The sequence below is a fragment of the Rhinolophus sinicus genome, chromosome 1 (genome assembly GCF_057876585.1).
Source record: "Rhinolophus sinicus isolate RSI-liver-muscle chromosome 1, RSI-T2T, whole genome shotgun sequence".
NCBI lineage: Eukaryota > Metazoa > Chordata > Mammalia > Chiroptera > Rhinolophidae > Rhinolophus > Rhinolophus sinicus.
This window is the reverse complement of record NC_142501.1, coordinates 160,175,752-160,197,612: the sequence shown is the minus strand read 5'-3', so window position 1 is coordinate 160,197,612 and position 21,861 is coordinate 160,175,752. Positions and strand designations below refer to the sequence as shown.

At 40.3% G+C, this 21,861-nt stretch overlaps 1 protein-coding gene and 1 non-coding gene across 3 annotated transcripts in view; one reads left to right on the top strand and one right to left on the bottom strand.

The window, feature by feature from the left end:
* Nucleotides 1–21,861, bottom strand: part of SHROOM3 (shroom family member 3) — a 290,161-nt gene that overhangs the window by 218,093 nt on the left and 50,207 nt on the right. The gene's annotated exons all lie outside the window — the stretch shown is intronic.
* Nucleotides 1,129–1,259, top strand: LOC141570273 (small nucleolar RNA SNORA3/SNORA45 family). The gene has a single exon (XR_012494278.2). It is a non-coding gene; the product is annotated as a small nucleolar RNA SNORA3/SNORA45 family (small nucleolar RNA).

Here is a 21,861-nt window from a genome sequence, read left to right as displayed (position 1 = left end):
TTTTCATTTGCTCCTAAATGCTTTCCTATTTGGCTTGCATGCAATGACTTTTTCAGAGAAGACCATTTTTTTCAATGTTAAAGATAAGAATCTCTGAAGAAAAAGGTGACTAATGAGATCTCTATAGATCACTATTCACCTCAAGAGAATTGGACCAGGAGCCCCCACAAAAGGGAAATTGTGCCAAATGTGTTTCCAGGAACAAAATCAATAAGAAATAAAGCTTGAGCACACCACACTATTGAGTTTGTGTGAACGTTCTACTGCATTGCTAAAGCTGAGAAAATATTTCCAAGTCACATGACTGCCGTCAATGTCTAGACCTAGAGCAAAACTATTAAGTAGTAGGGCTTATGCCAGAACCAGGAGATTCAAAAGAATGAAGATTATGTAAACCTCACTCCTCACCCCCTCCACCCCCAATTTCAAACAAGACAGAGAGGTAATTTTTTTGAAACAATCTTTGCTGGGCTGCAAGAAAAGCAAACAAGAAAGCGATAGAGTAAGTCACTGGTCAGGGTGGCAGATGGAAAGTCCAGACCCTGGGGGCAGGGATGACGGAAACCCTCAGAAAGGTTTGAGAGTCTCAGAGCAGGAGGGCTTGTGCCTCCACTCCCCCTCAAGAATTCTGCAAGGAGATGTTCTCACAGAGAGCCCTATGTGACGTGACGGGCAATGGCCACAGGGCAGATCAAGCTAGAGAGACCATCTGAGGTAAAGCCACCACCTCCAGCTCCCTGTTTCCTGCAGCATCAGAGCAGCACAGAAGAGCAGCAGACATATTCCCGTGGCTTCCCTCGCAGCCTTCCCCCATGAAACCAGGCAAGAGTCTGGCTGAAAGCCAACGGACTGAGAATGGTATGAGGACCTGGAAGCCAAAGGGCAGGGTTAGCCTACGGACATTGGCAGAGGACAGCAGGAAGGACAGATGCCAAAAGCCAAAGCCAGCTCAGAAGAGGCTTCCTCACAAGGAGGAACCCACAGTTGCCCACTCCTTAAATGTTAATATCATACATAAGAATGTTAGGAACCAAGATCATCCTTAGGGAAACAGTTTTAAAAAATAAAAGTAAAAAGAGTGAGAGGAGGAGAAGAATCGTGAATCGGCTAAGAATTTACTCAAGAAGGGCTGGGCTTCCTGAGTCACATCCTGACACAGCTCTTGTCCTGGAGTGATAGAGCCCTCAGAGAGAATCTGCTGGTCTTGAGTCACTGGAGGGCAATCAGTGCCCCCAGGGGTGCCCAGATCAGAAACATGCCCTCGCTGGCTCCTAGATGGAGCGGGTCAGCAGGCATCTATCCTTACACCCACCAGGGAGTTGGTAGTTGCCATGGTGTCATATAAACCCGTTTCTCTGTTTTTCTTGGGCTACTACAGAGTTCTGGAGAAAGAAAAGCTCCCAAAGCAGACTGTCAATGGTGAAGGTCAAATTCTTTAGCAGAAAAGCTGAGAAGAAGATTAAGGATGTTTGGGAGTCAGGGACCTATGTCCTGGTGGCTTGAAATCACATGGAAGGAGGTTCATTAAATGCTAACCAGTGCTTTTCAAAAATAAAGAAAAAGACTGGGTTTTAAAGCAGAAGAATCAGATCTATCTTAATCAAAAAGACTTGAGTTTTCTATTAGCATGTAGAAATTGGGGGTCAAGAGTTAGTTTAATTCAATTGTAGAGAACTAAAATTACTTTTTAGCTCACTTGACATTTGCGACAGTAAAAATTTACTTCCTCAACACATTTTAGTATAAATGCACTGCTACTATTTCAATTTTATCTCAAATTTCAGAATGAGGGGCTTAAAGCCCTCTTAAAGGAGTTTTAATCCTCAGTGCAGGAATTTAAGGAACTTACTAAGTGAGAGAGCAGTGGGCATTGTGGTTTTTGCTCCAATATCCACTCCATCCTTCCTTCATTGTGCACATGGTGACTACATCTCCAGAGCAAGCCCACCTCTGCTGCTGCAGGATTGGTTCAGGAAAGCCAAGGCCCAGCCAATTGGCTCATGACATTTCCTGGGCCAGAGGGGTTGGTCATGGGCCATGCAGCCAGCCCTAAGGGCAGGTCTCTCTCTGCAGATGAACACTGAAACATGGAGTCAGCCTTAGTTTGAAATGGACACCATAGAAAGTAAAGATATCTGGCAAGTTACTAAATCAAGTGGACACTGAAACCACTGCTTCTGAACTTTCCAGTGCTGAGTTAATCAGTCTCTTTTATTGTTGAACCCAGTTTGAGTTGGGCTTTATGTTTCACGCAACCAAAACACCCTGAAATGATGCAGCTGGAAAAGGGGATTTTCTCAGCTCCTAAATCTCAATGTATGAGCAAGGTAGGGCCTCACAGTAGTTACCTCATACTTTTAATGCCTTTTTTCTAGAAAAGTCTTCAATGAGAAAAACCAACAAAAAAAATAAGAACAAATTCTATGACGTGTAAAACCCCGAGTATCCTTATTTCCCATATTTCATAATTTATCTTCCTTCCAAACTGTGGTGTCATTCTTCTAGTGGCCTCTGCACAATGGATCTTTCTTTCTTTTCCTTCACCCCCTCCCTCCCTGTTCTTTTCTTCCTTAAAGGCGGGAGGGGAGGACAAGGAGGAGGAGGAGAAGGAGAAGGAGAGCGAAGGATAGCAGGCAGGTGGCATTAGTGATGGCTCTCTCTGCTTCTGATTGGGTGGATGGAACATTCCTTATTAGCTCTTATATGAAACTAAGAATGTGTGCTCCCATTGTTCAGGGATATTGGGTGACTCCAAGAGAACAATTCATTCCGCAAATTCCACTGACAACTCATGACCAGGTGATGCAAGCTGCGGAACACAATGCACACTGATTGTTTGATCTGTCATGGATATGGATGCTGGCGGCTACAGGATTATTGTATTTCACTCACCCGGTTTCTCTCTCACATAACACCCCTAGGCTCTTACAGTGACCTCCCAGGCCAGAGCTCATAACAAGCCATTGGACAGTACAACTATCAGGACAGGACAATTATCAAAGTGCAAACATTGACTTTGTGAGGTTAAAAATAACCTGCCAGAGACTCTGAGTCTGTCAGGGAAGGACATTGCCCCATGTGGTGTACAGTGTACCCAAGACTTCCTCCTGGAGGCCTTCTCTCCTACATTCACTTGTTTCCTTCCTGTGGCTACAGACTGACCATGTTCAAAGGGGGCCACTGTCTTTAAGACGTCAGATATTCAAGTTCCTGCCCTCTCTGTCCACTTCTCCTTAGTCTCCTTTGCTGGGCCTTCTCCTTCTGCCCTGCTTCTCAGGGTTCCGTGCCCAGTCTTCTATCTGTCACTACATTCTTCTTCTCTCTATACTCTACCTGGGAAATCTCAAAATTCTTGATTTCACTCAACACCAATATATGCACGATTCACCAGGCAAAGTCCATTTCCTGGGCTTCAGGTCACCTCACTGAGGGCTTCCGTTTGGCCCTTCAAGTTCAGCATGTCCAAACTGAGCATGGCCTATATGCTCCTCTACCACCCTCTGTCCACAGCCCTTCGGTATTCCTTGCAAGGAAGGCTGCCCAACTACCCAGTCACCCAGGCCACCCTCTTCTTCCCTTTTCCCCAACCTCTCTATCCACGCAGCAGCCAAGCGCTTTCGGTTGTAGCTCCTTCACCGCTCTGACACAGCCTTCTCCTCTCTGATGCCCCTAGTTTCTTATCTGGCTCATCTTGCCAGTCTCCCAACTGCTTGTTCCAGATTTCTCCACAGGTTATACGTTGCCAAAAGTCCCACCTTGGCTCCCCCTGGCCTTTATGGCAACTACCAATTCTCTCGATGCAACGTCCGTGATGACATGCTTCCTGCTTCTCTTCAGGTTCCACTCCCACCATTTTTACACACATGCCCTTTGCTCCAACCATTCTGGTCTGCTGGCAGTTCCCCAAGTGCACCCTCACCCCTGCCGCTGACTCCTACACTGTCCCTCAGGACTCTGTTCAGCTGGGTGTCACTTCTCCTGGAAGCCCTTCCTCATGTGCCTAAGCCAGGTTAGCACTGTTACCTCTGTCCCTGTCGCACGTGCACTGAGATCATCATGATGTATGTCCCTCCACTGTGTCCTTCGTTACATCAAGATAACCGTACGGGCAAGAGCAATGTTCTCCTGCCTCAGGTATAGCATTTTTTTGGGTATAGCATTTTTTCCCAAATTTTGAAATATTACTTTGAAATACTTCAAACCTTCAGAAAATTTGAAAAAAATGGTAAAATAAAGACATATTTTTCACCAAAAATCACCATTTGTTAATATTTGCCACATAATGCCCTCTTGTTTCCTCTCTCCCTCCCTCTATAAAATCTTTATATACTACCATACCAGTGGAATAGTGTCCCCCAGAATTCATGTCTACTTAGTACCAGTGAAAGTGACCTTACTCGGAAGTAGGATCTTTGCACATATACTCAAGATAAAGTAAGGTCATGAGGGATTAGGGTAGGTCCTAATCCAATGACTGGTGTCCTTATAAGAAGAGGGAAATTTGGACAAAGACACAGAAAGAAGAATATCATGAGAAGACAGAGGCAAAGATTGGAGTAATACAGCAGCAAATCAAAGCAGGCCAAGGAGTAGTGGCAACGATCAGAAGTTGGAAGAGGCAAGGAAGGACCCTCCCTACAGAGGGAAGCATGGCCCTGCCACCACCTTCATTTCAGACTTCTAGCCTCCAAAATGGTGAGAAAATACATTTTTGTTGTTTTAAGCCACCCAGTTTGTGGTAATTTGTTACAGCAGTCCCAGGGAACTAATAAAATAATTATACATATATACATAAAATATAATATAATAATCATACATATGATTATGCATACGAGGTCTGACAATGAAGTTCGCGAACTTGTTGCAATGATGTTGCTAACCTTTTTTTGATATGAGAGGGATTATTCATTATGAATTTGTACCAACTGAACAAACAGTTAACCAAGTTTACTATTTGGAAGTGCTGAAAAGGCCACGTGTAAAAGTTAGACAACCTGAACTTTTCACCAACAATTCATGGCTCTTGCATCACAACAATGCACCAGCTCACAGGACACTGTCTGTGAGGGAGTTTTTAGCCAGTAAAAAATAACTGTATTGGAACACCCTCCCTACTCACCTGATCTGGCCCCCAATGACTTCTTTCTTTACCTGAAGATAAAGGAAATATTGAAAGGAAGATATTTTGCTGACATTCAGGACATCAAGGGTAATACGATGACAACTCTAATGGCCATTCCAGAAAGAGTTGCAAAATTGCTTTGAAGGGTAGACAAGGCACTGGCGTCAGTGTACAGCTTCCCAAGGAGAGTACTTTGAAGGTGACTGTAGTGATTGATATTCAGCAATGAGGTATGCAGCACTTTTTCTAGGATGAGTTCACGAACTTAATCATCTGACCCCATATATGATTGTATACATACACACAACATAGATATTAATATATCTATTAATATAAAATATAAAATCAATGTATAATATAAAATATAAAATAGATATTGATATCTCTATGAATACATATATAAAAATATTTTTTACTAAACTATTTGAAAGTAAGCTTTAGGCATCATGACATTTACTTCTTAGTACTTCAGTATGTATCTCCTAAAAATAAAGACATTCTCTTACATGATGACAATATCATTGTCATACTCTAATATGTAACCTTAACACAATAATATAATATATGTAATATAGGGTATATATATTATACAGTATGATATATAATAAAATAATATAAAGTAGAAATTCAAACACCACACTGGTCCTAACAACGACCTTTACAGTATTTTTTTTAAAATCCAGGATTCAATCAAGTTTCATTCATTGTATTTAATTATCATGTTTTTATAATCTTCTTATCCTGCAACAGTTTCCTGCCTTTTTTTTTCCACTTATTTTTTTCTTTTCTTGACCTTGACATTTTTAGAGTCCAGGCCAGTTTTGTATATTGCACAAAATTTGGATTTGTCTCATTGTTGTCTCATGATTAAATTCAGGTTAAACAAGTTTGGCAAGAAACTATAAAGGTGATACGGTGTCCTTAGTGCATCACCTCAGGAAACACATTATGACATTTGATTTGATTACCAAAACCCAGTATTGGTAATGGTAAATTTGGCCACATGGTTAAAGTAGAGGATCGTGTCTTACTGTATTCCAATACTTATCAATAGGCCTCCGAGCCCTTAGTTGTTCACTGAATGAATGAATGAATGAATGAGACTTATGAAGTACAGTGGTTTATACTAAAACGAAAAATTTGAAAATTTGGCAACGTGCAATTTCTTATTAATCATCTACACCACCTCTTATTAATCATGGAAATTCCTGGGCACAGTGACTTTGCCATCCCCACGTCTACAGTGTTAAAGTTCTGCACTGAAATGTGAACTCTATTATGCAAGCAGAGTGGTATTGGTGTAGATAGAATTCAACGGTGAGCTCAGGAGCTCTGGAACATAGCTATGAGGATGGCTGTCTAGAAGACTCAAAAAGAAAACAAATTATGTCTTACTGAATTGAATGCCATTATTTTCTTCCAAGACATTGAATTAAGGTCCCAGCAATTTAGGCTAGTTTCCAGAGTTAGCTAATATGTTTGTAATAGCAACATTATAGAATATGGATTCTAAAAAGTGTTTATTTTTCAACACACACAGAGCCTTCAGATTGCTTATTGCCTGTAAATGAGTTTCTGTCCACCATATTTCATCATTGGTCAATATTTCTGCAAAGGTACTCAGCTTTAATCAAATCCTGAAAGGGAATATTAGAGAATAGATCATGAATGATATAAAAAAATAAAAGGCTCTTGTTATAGAACCAAATACTAATGAAGCTATATGATTTAGCCAACTCTCCTAGGTATAACAGCAGCTGCAGAAAGCTACCTCCGATCCAGAGATGGAAGTAATGGACCCTGATTGCTGTAACAGAAGCTGTTGATTCTCACACACAAGGGAATTCTCTTCTGTGATATGTGGTCCCTAGTTTTAGCTGCCCAAAGACTGGGGGAAAGCTGTAGCGATGGTTCTAATTGGCTTGGTCTGAGTTAACTTCACATATTGAATGAGGCCCAGGCGTAACGGCACTGGTAAAGAAAATTGATGAGCTCCCCTTTGCTTCAGTGTTTAGGAGGTACAGCACACAGCCAGCGGAAACTTGGGTGGTGTTAATAGAAATTTACTAGGTAGAAAAATGTAGTCCATAGACAGACAGCGCCTGTAGCACTGTATCTTCTTCTGGATGTCCTTCTAACAGAGATGGGGACAACCTGGATCACATCAGAGGAATGTCATCTAACAATGGTGTTAAGAAGGAAGTCTTAAGAGCCAAATCCCCTGGATTCAAAGTTAGGCTCTGTTACTTACTAGCTGTATGACTTTGGGCATTACTTAACCTCTCTGTGCCTCAGTTTCTTCCTCTATAAAATGGGGTAGTACTTACCTTATAGGGTTGTTATGAATATATGTGTATGTGTGTGCTATATATATATAGCTCTATGCATAGCTCTCTATATATGTATATCATACACCTGGCACATAATATGTAACCAATAAATGCTTCTCATTATTACTAGTGTCATTATCACTATCACCATCATCATCAGAACAACTGGTGAAAAGAAAGCAGGGGAAGATAAAAAAGAGACTTGTAGGGATATGCCTGGTCTCTTCAAAGGTTTGAAATGCTGCCAAGAGGAACAAGGATTAGATGATTTCCACGTGACCCTGGGAGCACATGGGTAGGAAAGGGTATAAATTACAAGAATTCAGCCTGGGCTCAACACATAGGGCCCATCATTGTAACAGAGTTATCTGAATTAGAGGCTTGCTCTAAAAGAGAGGTGCCCTCGGTTACTAGGGTATTCAATCCCACCTTGGCTGATACTTTGGGATTTAAGAATTAGCTGGAAGACTAAATTAAATGATCCAAAAGTGAGTCTATAATCAAATACACCCATTAAAGCATGAAGCAGAATTTTAAAGAATGGCTAAAATATAAGTAGCTCGACACCAATAAAGACTCCTATATTGTAACAATGTCACACCTCACACCTCCCAAATCGACTCATGAGTCGTCCTTCCCATTTCTACCCAGTACCCACATAAACAGGAAGGAGGTGCAATGGAGACTTCTTCTGAATACTACACTCAGATGCACATACAAAAACATAAGAAGCATCTTAGAGAAGCTTAACTCCTAAAATCAGTCAGGGTATCTGGTAAAAAGCACAACTAGTCAAAATTGCCCTAAAAAATCTAGGAGGCCACCACCGTGGCAATCGCCTCTTTGTAAGCCTAGCATGGTCAGTTTCCCTCCAGTGCTGGAATCGATCTCTGCTTTTTCCAGTCCAGCACTAAATCAAGGAGTTGGCTTGAATTTAAGTACGACGTTCTATGAAAAAGATATATGTTTAAACAGTATACTCAGTTAGTGGAAGAGATATTTGTTCTGTGCGGCGATGGGAACAATGAGATTCATGTCACCTACTCATTCTCACGTTAGGACATATATTGACTGAGGGGAATGTCAAGCTGAATTGATTGGACCATTTAGTTTGCTATTTTTACATTTTGTCTATTTATTCTTTTTTTCTTCTATGCATCCAAGTGCACAGAATTGAAGTCACTGACATTGAATGCACTCCTCTGAACCTTTAGGAGCAAACCGAGGCTCCTCTGTCAGCTCTCTTTCAGTCCACGGTTTCTATGACGACTCCCTGGCCCCTGAATATGCACTTGATTGTTTATCCAGCACCCTGCTTTTTGTTTTTGAGCAAGGCACCCCTTTTGGGGGGATTTGCCCTTTCCCCACTGCAGTCAATGATTCTAAGATGCCACCAACCATGATGCCTTCCTGGTCACACAGGTGGGCATGTGACCTAAGCAGGGCCAATCAGAAGCCTCCCCCAGGATTTCTGCACTTGCAGCCAGAAAGTAGTTCTCAGCCTGTGGGATGAAGGAAGTCAACAGGCAGAGAAAGTCAATGTTGAGTGATGGAGAGAGGGTTCCAGGCTCCATTCCAGTTGCAGTTCTAGTAATCTCTAGGGTCTGGCGTGCCCCTGCCCTTCTTGTGGTGATTCAATAAATATCTTCTTTTTGCTTAATTTGGTGTATGTCACTTCCAATGACAGGAATTTTAATAGAGCCCTCAAAAATTTGATTCCGTGACCTGTACCAATCTCAGTATTCTCTAGACAAATGAAAGAGTACTCTGAAATAGGCATGGAAGCCTGGTCTCACACTTGTTACAGCATAAGTTTGGAATATGTTCATTTTCAGGCAGGCTCCATAGAGCTTTATAAGTATGAAGAGTGAATTCTTTCAAATCATTTAGGTTATGTAACACACAGGGAGAGGGGAGAGGGGGGAGGGGAGAGGGGAGAGAGGGGAGGGGAGAGGGGAGAGGGGAGAGGGGAGAGGGGAGAGGGGAGAGGGGAGAGGGGAGAGGGGAGAGGGGAGGGGAGAGGGGAGAGGGGAGAGGGGAGAGAGGAGAGAGGAGAGAGGAGAGAAGAGAGAAAAAAGAGAAAAAGGAAGGAAGGGAGAACTCACTCTGCCTTTGCCTGTCTTTCAAAGTTATCGAAAAAGGCTCTCATTTGACCACAACAGACATGAACTGAGCGCCTGTTATGTGTCAGATACTGACAGGATAGAGGAGACCATACACGTGGATACGTGTAGTCCCTGCCCTCAGGGAGCTCAGCACCTAAACAATTCTTGAGATTTGAGCCTCCCCAAAATACCTGTAATTGGCTCAGTGGTTCTTTCCCCCCTATTTATCAGAAATTCAGATAATTTGATATTTTATAGGATTCTTAAGAGTCTAGTTCTCACTCTTCACTGGGAACACCCACACACACAAAATCAAAATAATCATCTTGTAATTTTTGAGAATTGATTATATACTTCCTTATAACCTAAACAAATCTCTCATTTTAAAAGCTGTCCTACTGGATTTAAAAACAAAACAAAACAAACACAACTGAATTAAGGAAATTTACTACAAACAGATCATAGCATTTACTTTGGAAGGAAAAAGGCTGCATGTCCCATTCCTCCATGCACCATTGTTCTGTTATAGCCACAATATCTGAGTGAGGCAACTAGTAGATCATTCAACCCACATCACTTTCCGGGTAGTGCAGCTAGGGGGCCTTGGTTCAGTGAGTGGTCCAAGGTCACACGGTGACAAGTTCTGGCCCAGGGCCCTACTCTGCAGACAGCTGCTAGCATACATAGGCCCTCATGGATCTGGGAATTAGCAGAACAGATCCCATGATATTTAAGAAATTTCCAAGATGACCCCAGCCACTGACTGAAGACTGACTGTCCCCCAACCCAAAAACAAACAACAACAATAAGGAAAACACACACACACACAAACCCAATGAATTCTCTAGTAAGTCTAAGAGAAATTCTTTAAATCTCATTTGCATGGACTAGAATACAAAATCTTATCTCTCTATCTTGCACATTGTGTGAAAAAATGACAAGGTGAGGCAGACAGGAATTCTGAGAAGTCACCCAGGCAGAGCTTAGAGTAGCAGAGCTGAGAGCAGTCCATTGGGCCTGCAGGGTGAGCAATGTTCTGTGCTTGGGATGAAGCTGTACTGCTGGGGATGGGTTAAGGAAGGGCCTCTCTGGTCAGTCTGTCTTTAATCATCAAGGTAATTTGCCTACACCCAGTTAGTGCCCACGGAGAGTAAACCGGGGTGACTCGCCAGTTCCTGGACAACAAGGGTGTGGTGCAGGATGGACAAATACAGACTTTTCCCCACCTGTGGCCATCACTGGCATTTCCACTTATCAAAGAGCAGACCAAGCATGTGTCACTCAGGAGAAACCTTATGGTTATCCTTGGAATGGTTCTTTGGGTACTAAATTTCTAATCCCTTCTAATCCCTTTGTAAGAGTAGGGGTGAGAAAGTCACCAAGCCTGTTGTGTAGCAGCAGGGAACCTATTTGAAGAATTTTAATGATAATGAAATGAATAGAGGATCAAATATGTGGTGATGGAAGGAGAATTGACTCTGGGTGATGAACACATAATGTGATATATAGATGATGTATTACAGAATTGTATACCTGAAACCTATGTAACTTTACTAACAATTGTCACCCCCAATAAACTTTAATTTAAAAAAAGAAAAATAAAAGAACAGAAGTTTCACAGGGTAGGAAAGGATTTCGTCAAGTGGAACATAAAAAGCTCATCATTGAATTCTGGGTATGATACAAGTTCGACTAGAAACAAAATTCTCTGCAATGGCTAGCTCAGAGGAGGTTCCCAAGCCTCCAGTAAAAATGTTTTCACAGATTTTCCTGTGTTTGTGGAGTTATCAGATGTAATTCATGAAAGAACCCAGAACCAGAACAGAGAACCAGGACTGAAGGGAGACTGAACTCAAGTGTGCTTATGAACTAGACTTTCCCCAGGGACTGGCACTGAGAATGGACACTGGGTGTTTGTATTTCTGTCATGTGCTTATTGCATAATACCTATTAGCTGGTAATTTTGGTTTCCTTTTTCAAAAATCATACTTCTTTTTTCCTAGATTGTGACCAAAGTGCTATTACTGGAGAATGTCAGCTGACAGGCCATTTAGTGCAGGGATTCGTCCAGGTTCCTGGGTCTGGGCTCAGGTTAGGTAAAGTCTGATGGACGTGTAAGGGAACCCAAGTCCTTACACCACAAGCACCTCTGCTTACAGCTAGCTTCATCTGCTCTTAACACAGGGAACTAATGGGGCAGGAACATGGTATGATTTGGACTTTAGAAATATCACTTTCATAATCTGAAGGATGGATTTTGGTGGGTGGAGGGAGCAAGATTAGAAACTAGAAAATTTGTTATGAAGCTCTTGCAATTGACCAGGCTAGGGGTGAAAAGAGACTGAGTAAGACAAAAGATGGAGAGAAGGGAAGAAACGTGAGTAATAATAGGAGGCAAAATCAGCAGCCTTGGTGATTGATTTACCATAGAGGGTGAAGAAGAGGGAAGACTGTGGTTACTTCTAAGAAGGACCAGAACCCACACCCTCTCTTAGTTTACTGCTAGTTTCCATAATTTTCCACTAACATGACTTTTTCCCCAACCTCTCTCACTGTCTTTTTTCCATTATGAAATATCATTTCTGATTATTAGAAGTAATTATACATAATCACATTCCATGCCAGGCCCTATATCAATAAGCTGAGTTTTCTACTCATTTGGTGTCTGAGAAGAGGCCAAGACCAATTCATGTCCAAGATCTTGAATTAATTACTCATCTCATAATATTGTTAACAGTTGGGTGAGAGTGATGTCTATTCTACGTCAGAAGAAAGACCAGCTATTGGGCTTCTAAATAAGACCATAAATAGTGGAATTCAATTTGGCAATGGAGAATCTTTACCAGACAAGTCTCAGCTTAAGTTTACATGTTTTTTAGATGTAATAGCCAACACTGGTCACTTACTGATACTACAAACCAAGACAAATTTCACGTTCTCAGTTCATTAATTCCATTGGAATAAAGACCAAGCCACTGAAGAGTTTAAGGGCAACGGGCAATCAGAAGACCTGGAAACAATGGTCAATTTGTCAATTAGAAGTTCAAAAGGCTATAATAGGTAATAACAATCTGAAGACCACAGCCCAAATAACCTTCAGAGAACAACGAAAGAAATTTTCTATTATATCAAAACTCATGGAATCAGCCTCCCTTTTTCTTCTTTTGTTCTTATTTTCTTTCTTGTGCCAAGTGTTTTCTCTTCCATCTCTTCCCATTATCTTTTTCTCTTTCCCCATATTTCACTTTTAATTATAATTGGCTTATATTTTAAATGTTTAATACACTTCTTGAATTAAGTTTCATGCTTCATATTTTATTGTGATATAATTCACATACCATAAAATTCACCATTTTTTAAATGTACAATTCAGTATATTTCAGTATATTCACATTGTTGTGCAACCCTTACCACTATCTAATTTCAGAATATTTTTGCATCACCCCAAAAGAGACCCCATATCAATTAGCAGTCACTCCCCCACCCCCATCCTCCCCTATACCCAGCCCCTGGCAACCACTAATCCATAGCACTTTCTATGGATTTACCTATTCTGAACATTTCATATAAATGGAGTCATATAATATGGGGCTTTTTGTATCTGGCTTTTTTCACTTAGAATAATGTTTTCAAGGTTTCTCTATTTTATAGCATGTAGCATTCATTTTTTATGGCTGAATAATATTCCATTATATGGATATACTACATTTACTTTATCCATCATCAGTTAATAGTCGTCTAGACTTCCCCACTTTTTGGGTATTGTGAATAACGCTGCTGTGATCATTCATATGAACATTTGTGTGAATATATGTCTTCATTTCTCTTGGGTATATGTCTAAAAGTGGAATTCCTGGTCTTATGGTAACTCTATGTTTAACTTTTGAGGAACTTCTAAAATGTTTTCCAAAGTGGATGCAAAATGTTACTATGCTTCATATTTTTCACTGGAATATTTATCCACTGAATGGCTTTTAGAAATTAAAACAAAGTCAATTAAGTTGCCTCTTGCTTCCCATTGGCCTTTGATTTATTTATTTATTTTTTTCTTTGATTGATTTTTAATGTGGGTCATTGGTCCTCGATAAACTCAAGTGTTCTACCCCTACTCCAGTAATTATAGCAGCAGAACATTTTAAATGATCAGTTAATGACTATACAATAGTGTATCACTTTTTTTAATGATCAATGTCTGACCCAGATAAGAAAGAGCAAAATCCCAAGTCCTCCAAATTTCCTCCTTAGCATCAACATTTTCTCAGTGCCTACCAGGTAAGGACAGAGGTTTGTCTGTGTGGGTGTTTCCTAATGACAATGAAGTCATTTTCTTTTAAAGGCGTTACTTCAGCAATTATCCAGCTTTCCTTTCCTCCCATGAAGCAACTACCTGTAAATGTGATCAACGAGATACAAAAATTGTTTTTCTTCCAAATGTTAGAATTAGAATCAGCAACTAACTTCCTTTTCTCCCATAGGCAGCTTGAACAGCTTTTTCATGTGTTTATGTTGGGTTCTCTCTCTTTCAGAGGATAAAGCACACATGCAAACTGTGTTAGGGAATCGTGAAAGGACTGACAGTACGACACTTCCATGGAGGATCTCTGAAGTCAACGGAAAGTCAGGACAAGTCTCTGACACAGAGTCAACCACCTGCTCCAGAGCTGGGAACCCAGCATCTGCTAAAGCAACTTAGCACCAAGCTGGCCTGAGGTGGGTGACTTGCTGCCAAGCACACAAGCGTTTTATAGGACTTGTTCATGCAGATGTGGGCGTGCTCAATGGTTTGGGGTACTTTTATGAAGTTGCCAACACAATATTATGATCCAGTCAACCTTTCTTCCCTGCATTTTAGCAAAATATCCCCCACTTTCCACCTTAGAGCCTCCATAAAGCTCTCCCCAGTTGGTAATAGTTCAGGTCTGTTATAAGACCTTTACCAAATTTTCTGCTAATTCTCCCTTCCTGGGAATGCCTCATCAAGTTGCAAGAGTAATATGTGATTCAATGTTCACAGCAGTACTCCCCCAACACCAAGCCCCTTAGGGCCATGTCAGGTTTTCTTTCCCCTCACCTCCCCCACTCACTTTGGAGGCAATTTGGGTAGTGACTCCCCCCAAATGCCACCAAATTCCAAAGTTAAGCATTTTCCCTCTCTGTCCCTCAATCCCCAAGCACCGTGCCTCTAAAGCAGGCACGTGAGGGTGGAAAGCAAGGGAATTTTGAGAAAATGGCCCACATTTCAAATCGACCAGTGTCCTGCTGCTGCTTTCCTTAATTATTCCGTTATTACCACTTAGTAGAAAGAAAAGGAAAGAAGGAAGAGGATTTTCTCTGGAAACCAAGGATGAGTTCATGGTCTGCACTCCTTTCTCTCCTGTGGAGATGGCCTCCCCAGTCAGGTCTGGAGCATCCCAGGAATCTGCATAAGTTTACAACCAACCATTATTTACCCTCAGGGGAGTGAATCTCAGTAAACGAGTTGAATGCTGTTGAGGGGATTATGGGCCAAGTTGCTGAGTCTCTGGTGTACAATTAAACAACTTCTTCCTGGTATTTGTGTGTCAAGTTTCTCTTAGTCTACATGCAAACCCTTTAACTAGACCCTTGACCCTGTCTTTTCAGCCCTTCCACTCCACTTCCACCTGCATGCTTAGACTGACTTCTGTCCTGAAGTCTTCAAAGTGCCTAGTCCTATTTTGGTCTCATGGCCACTCCCTGTGAATTCAGATTGAAATTTCTCTCCTAAAGGTCACCCAACCTGCATCTGGCCTCTCTCCTTAGGAACCCTCAAAAGTACCTTCTCTAGATTCTGAAAACAGGCCTTTTATTCTGTTTCTGCTCCAGGGTTGCCCCTCTTACTTCAGGGCCTGCCTCCGCCTTCGCCCTACCCACTCCCAGCCTCCTGGCCGGGGACCATCATCCAACCAAGAATAACAATGTTCCAACCCCCAGCTTTGCCTCTCCTACCACCATATGTAACCAGGACACATTTGGAAAGAACAGCAACAAAAGGGTGTTTTGTTTGAAATTTATTTCCCTGGATGAGCACTACCAGGCCACCATACCTCAAATCCTCCCAGATCCTAGAAGGAAGAAGTAATTGTTTTCCATGTCGTTGTTTCAGCGTGTAAAGCACATAGCTGCGACCCCTATGCAGCTTCCAGTATATCACTTGCCAGGTATTTTTCTGAGAAGCAGTAGCTGGGATGGAAAGTGCTTTGAGAAAGGGTGGGTGTGTGTGTGTGTGTGTGTGTGTGTGTGTGTGTGTGTGTGTGTGTTGTGGGGGTGCTGAATAGTAGCTCCATATCTTCTGTGGATATATTGGAAGAGCAAGGAAATCCTGATTATAGTGATATAAGCATCATTCTAGGGACATTAAACCTTGGCCTCACAGAAACCACTAAGAGCAGGTGGTGATCTTAAGCCATTTGCATCCTTTGTGTCATAATACAGTGTAAACTGGGGAATAGCAGTGTTCTCTTACTAGATGGAGCAAATGGCAGCCAAGAGTCTTGTCTTCTGCTGCCACCTTGTGTTTAAGAGAAGAAAGTCTAAATTCACAGAGTTGCTGTGACAACGAGAAACTAGCAATTTTAGAGCTGGAAGAGCGCTTAGAAATTCTCTAATCCAATTCCCTTCAGTTCACAGACAAAGAAATTGAGGTCGGGACTGGCACCAAGAGCCCCTGCCCCTCTCCTGTGCCACCCCACTTCTCTGGAAATTTACACTCACAGTATGTACACTCGGGGCAAGTCTTCAAACAACTGAGGCCACTGGTGTACAGGGCAGCACACACCGGTGTCCACATCTATACATGCCTCATCCTATGGAAACATTCCCAAAGGACTGCGGTCATGTGTGTGACAGGGCCACGTATGTGATAATGAGAGCTAACACTTACAGAGCACTCACTATGAGCAGCTACTATGTTAATTGAGCACTTAATTCTTCCAGTTACCCTATGAAGCAGCAACTATTATCATCCCCATCTTACACTTAAAGAAACTAAGGCTTAGGAGTAGTTAAGTAACTTGCCCAAAGTCACACAGCCACACAGAGAGAGAATTCAAACTCGGGTCTACACAGTGCAAAGTCTGTGCTCCTAAGTCTATCACTACCCATCACATTGACTTTACCCCATCCAGCTTCACTTCACATTCAAACTAGGAGAGATCCCTAAGGTCCCATCCACTTACCACCTTTCTTTGTCTACATCCTGTGACCTCCCTTTCTCTTGCTCTCCTGGACTATGGTCCTCAGACAAGTAGCTTCACCATCACCCACAAACTTGTTAAAAATGCGAATTCTCATCTGGCACCCCAGTCCTACTGAATCAAGAACTCTAGTGGTGGGGCCTGCCAATCAGAGCTTTAACAAGCTCTTAGGGTATTTTGGTGCTGCTCAAGTTTGCAATCCACTGCTATAGAACATCTAGGTATTTTAAAAGTGGTTTGAAAGTAAAGAAAGAATAGACACACTAATTTAGGTATGTGTTTAAAAACAGATAACAGAGAGAACGTGTTTAACTTAGGAGCGGCCAAACTCCACTCTTATTTAGCTAGAGGAAAAGAAAAAGGCTCCTGGAATTTTTACAGTTTCTTCCAATTCCCCCTTGACCTCATGCCTTTTGGCCTTGAGAGATAAGGGTCAGCCACCCACCAAAAAAAAGAAGCAGAAAAAGAAGAACTTCTTCTGGGCCTAGAAGGAACCAACAGAAGAGGAGCTAAACCCCCTTCAGGCTGACATTTAGCAGCATCATCAGAAGCCCCTGCTTGGGGGTAACATAGCTAATTGCGGTGTCAGTAAAGCTCCTTGACCTTTTGGACAGTGTACTGAAATTCCCAAACCACTTTTTAATAACATATTTTTCTGGTGATAAAAGTAATCCATCTTAACACTCTTAAAGCATTAGAAGAATGAGACAACTATAAAGAAAGTTAAAATCACTTATTCTCCTATTCCTCAGAGATAACATTATTAACAATTTGGTACATTTCCCACCAGCTTTGCAGAGATAATTTTTTTTTTATGGCACATTTAAATTGACTTGAACATTTTTGTACTATATAATAATTCTGATGAGGTCTTTATCTAAGTTTTTGTCTAAATACTAGGAGTTACGATAGATTTCTAGAAGGGAAATCATAGGGTTAAAGGTTACAACCCTTACTGAGGTTTTTTATAATGGCAAACTGATTTTCAAAGAACATGTAGCATTTTACAGTCCCATCAATCGTACACGATAGTACCCAGGTTAACCCTTCCTCATCAACACTGGAAGTGTTCAGATTTTCTCTACTCTGCTGCGAGTAACCTAAATGTGGGCAGTATTGAAGAACAACATGTGTTCCATCATCCTTCTCTGTCAGAGAACTTCAGACCTAGAGTAACCTAAAGGATCAGGTAAGAATAAGTTCACTTTTGGATCTATTAAACTCTATATGGAAAAAAAATAGGTAAATGTCCAAAAGTTCCCAATGAAGTACCTGCTAATTATCCTGACTAAACCCATCTACATAAAAATAACCTTGAAAATGCTTTAAATCAGGATTCAAAAACTCAAATGTTCTCAGGAGTTAGGCAGGTAAATAAATTAGTAAAACAGATCAGAGAAATAAAATAGGCAGCAGTTTGCAGTAAATGTAGAAGAAAAGCATTCATGTGCATATTTTTAAAATAATCTGTATAGACTTGCAATGAGCAATCAGGAAATAAATTTTTAAACATAATTCAATTTATAATGGCATCAAAAAGAAGAAAATACTTAGGAATAAATTCAAAGAAAGAAGTGTAAAACATATATAGGTGACCCTTGAATAATACAGGGTTTAACTGAGTGGGTCTACTTACACGCAGATTTTTTTTTCAATAAATATACAGTCTACCCTCCATATCACAGATTTCACATCCATGGATTGAACCAACCATGGATCAAAATCAATATTTTCGATCCACTGTTGGGAATCTACAGATTTAGAGGACTGACTGTATATATTGATCTATGCAATTTTATACAAGAGACTTGAGTATCCGTGGATTTTGGAATCCTCGTGGGGTCCTAGGACCAATTCTCTGTGGAGACCGAGGGCTGGCTGCAGTTAAGTTTTTGGGAAGTCAAAAGTTATATGTGGATTTTCAACTGTGCAGAGTCAGCATCCCTACACCCCATTTTGTTCAACTGTACTCTGAAAACTACAAAAAGTTGTTGAAAGAAATTAACGAAGTCCTAACTAAATAGAAGAACAGCCCATGTTCATGGATTGGAAAACTTAATATTATTAAAATGGCAATATTCCCCAAATTGTTCTATAGATTTAATGCAATCCCTATCAAAACCCCATTTGTCTTTTTGCAGAAACTGACAAGCTGATTCTAAAATTCGTATGCAAATTCAAGAAATCCAGAATATCCAAATAATTGAAAAAGAAGAACAAAGTTGGAGAATTAACACTTTCTTATTCAAAACTTACCATAAAGTCATCAAGAAGTATGGTACTGGCAAAAGGAGAGACATAAATAGAAAGAAATAGAATTGAGAACCCAGACATAAACACTAGCATTTATGGTCAACTGATTTTTGACAGGGCACCAAGGCAATTAAATGGGGAAATGAAATAATTGTTTCAACAAAAAGTGCTGGGATGCTGTATATCCACAGGCAAATGAAGAAATTGGACCCTTACTTCATACCATATTTAAAAATTAACTCAAACTGTCAAAGACCTAAATGGAAGAGCTAAAACTATAAAGCTTTTAGAAGAAAACATAGGCATAAATCTTCATGACCCTGAGGTAGACAATGGTTTCTTGAATACGATAGCAAAAGTACAAGCAACAAAAGAAAAAAAGTTGATAAATTGGACATTATCAAAATTGAAAACTTTTGAGTTTCAAGTGACACCATCAAGAAAGTGCAAAGGCAACACTAAGAATGGGAGCACATTTTTGTAAGTCATATATCTGATAAGGGACTGATAAGAATATATAAAGAACACTTAGAACTCAACAATAAAAAGAGAAATAACTCAATTTTTTAAAGGGGCGAAGGATTTATGTAGACATTTCTCTGAGAAGATATACAAATGGCCAATGACTACATGAAAAGATTCATAACAGCATTAACCATCAGGAAAATGGAAATCAAAACCACAATGACATATCACTTTATACCCATTAGGATTGCTATAATCAAAAGATAGATGATAACAAGTGTTGGTGAGAATGTGGAGAAATTGGAGCCTTCATACCCTGCTGGTGGGAATGTGAAATGGGGCAGCTGCTTTACAAAACTGTTTTGGTAACCAAATATCAGGTCAGTTTTTGTGTGTTACTCGTACTTGTGCCCATGAGTCTATGTGGAGGCACATTTGGGTTTATCTACATCACATTATTCAGATCTTCCACATCTTTCTTAGTCTTGGATCAGACAAGACTATAGAATGTTTTCCTTTTATTCTTTCTGACCACTGTTGCATAAAGTTACATAAAAACTCTATTGTCATTGTAAATTGTAATCTTTTTCATTTTAAATTTATCTCTGACTCATTTAAGATTCAAGTGCAACATTAATTATGTGAATCTAGATTACTTTTGTTAGCATTCACTTTTTTATGCCTATGTCCATCCTTTTAGTTATTGTGGAAAAGGCAAAAATATACAAATACATAATTATTTTTAATACAAATGGGATCATAAATGGGGAAGAGTTGGCGGGGGGGGCGTACTATAATAGCGTGAAATTTTCATCTTCTATAGCAAGTAAGTAGACAGTACCTACATCGGAAAAAAAAATCAAGAAAAGCCATATAGGCATGTTGTTAAAAATATGGTTGCAAATATAAAAAGAAATAGTGAAGAGTATTTGCCTCAAGGAATCAGGAATGAGGTAGAATGGGATTAGGGGAGAAAAAGGTGCCATATTTGTAGTTAAATTGTTTTAGGATACTGCATTCTACATATCTTTCCTTGCTCTCTGGATTCACTGTAAAGATTATTGATAATATTCACAGATGCCATTCACTAAGAACCTACTATGTGCAGGGCTAAGTATTGGATGTCTATAAAGTGGGGGTAAAGCTAAGTCCCGGGAAAGTGCTATAATATTAGGTCCTAGAGTCAAAACAGAAGTGGATATAAGATCCAGATAAAGCATTTGATAAAATTTAACACCCATTCATACTTTCAAACAAAATCTTAGGAAATTATGAATGGAACTTCCTTAAACCTCCTTTAATGTTTTCGAGAACCTCATTAAGGTGGGTACTATTATTATTGCCATTTATCAGATAAGGAATTTTAAGTTTACAGGGCTAGTAAGTGTCAACGCGCTGCCTGGCTCCATGACTTGAGGTCTTTCTACTATCAGGTTCACCTTAGACCAGAGGGACAGAGATACAATACACAAAGCAGTCCTTAGAATGAAAAGTCAGTTATACTCTTCGTATATTCTCTCATGTCCACAAGAGGGCACTGGGGCTCATTTAAATTCAGTCCAATGTTCAAAGATTGAAGTAATTGCGTAGTATCAAACTGTTTAAAGAGTAAAATTGGAAATCCATAAGTGTGTATTCTACCAGGGTCATCTGCGACTTGGGTCAGAATTGACCAGCTCTGTACCTTTCAATAATAAAATCCCATTGCTAATAGAATCTTTATATGCTTCTCCCTACACCAACCATCCAGGGACACTCGGGCCATATTGAGGACAGACTGCATAGCCAGCTGGTTGGCAGCTATGCAGTGGTGTTTTATGGATGTTAGTTCTGTGCTTTTCAACTAGGAGAGAGTGGTGAGGAAGAGTACGCTTCTAGAGAGCATGTATTAGACTTTGGATATGAGGGAATATTGGGTGTGAAATTTGAAAAAAAATCAATATTAAATTTTGTATTTGGAAAATTGCTTATTGTACCTATAACAAATGTTAAACAAAGGTGTGAGGTTTTTGTAATGTTTATCAAAAGGTGGTAGACATTTTAAAAATTGAGAAGTCTGGTTCAATCTCATTTAAACCCATTGGTGACCATACAAAATATTTTATATTACAGAACATCAAGACCTCTCGCATTTATTTCCTCCTTTCCCTGTTTACTACCACTTTTCTGGTTCAATTCCTCATTTGTCCAGTTTCTGTTCATGGAGTTTTGTGAATGTGGGGGTAGGAGCCAAGCCCAAGTAAAGGGCTGTAGTATTGGTTTCTAGAGCTGAGTCAAAACAGAAGTGGACATCTTAAGAGACGCAAAAAAAGGATTTGATAAAAGTCAGCACCCTCTTAGTTTTAAACAAAATCTGAGGAAACTAAGAATAG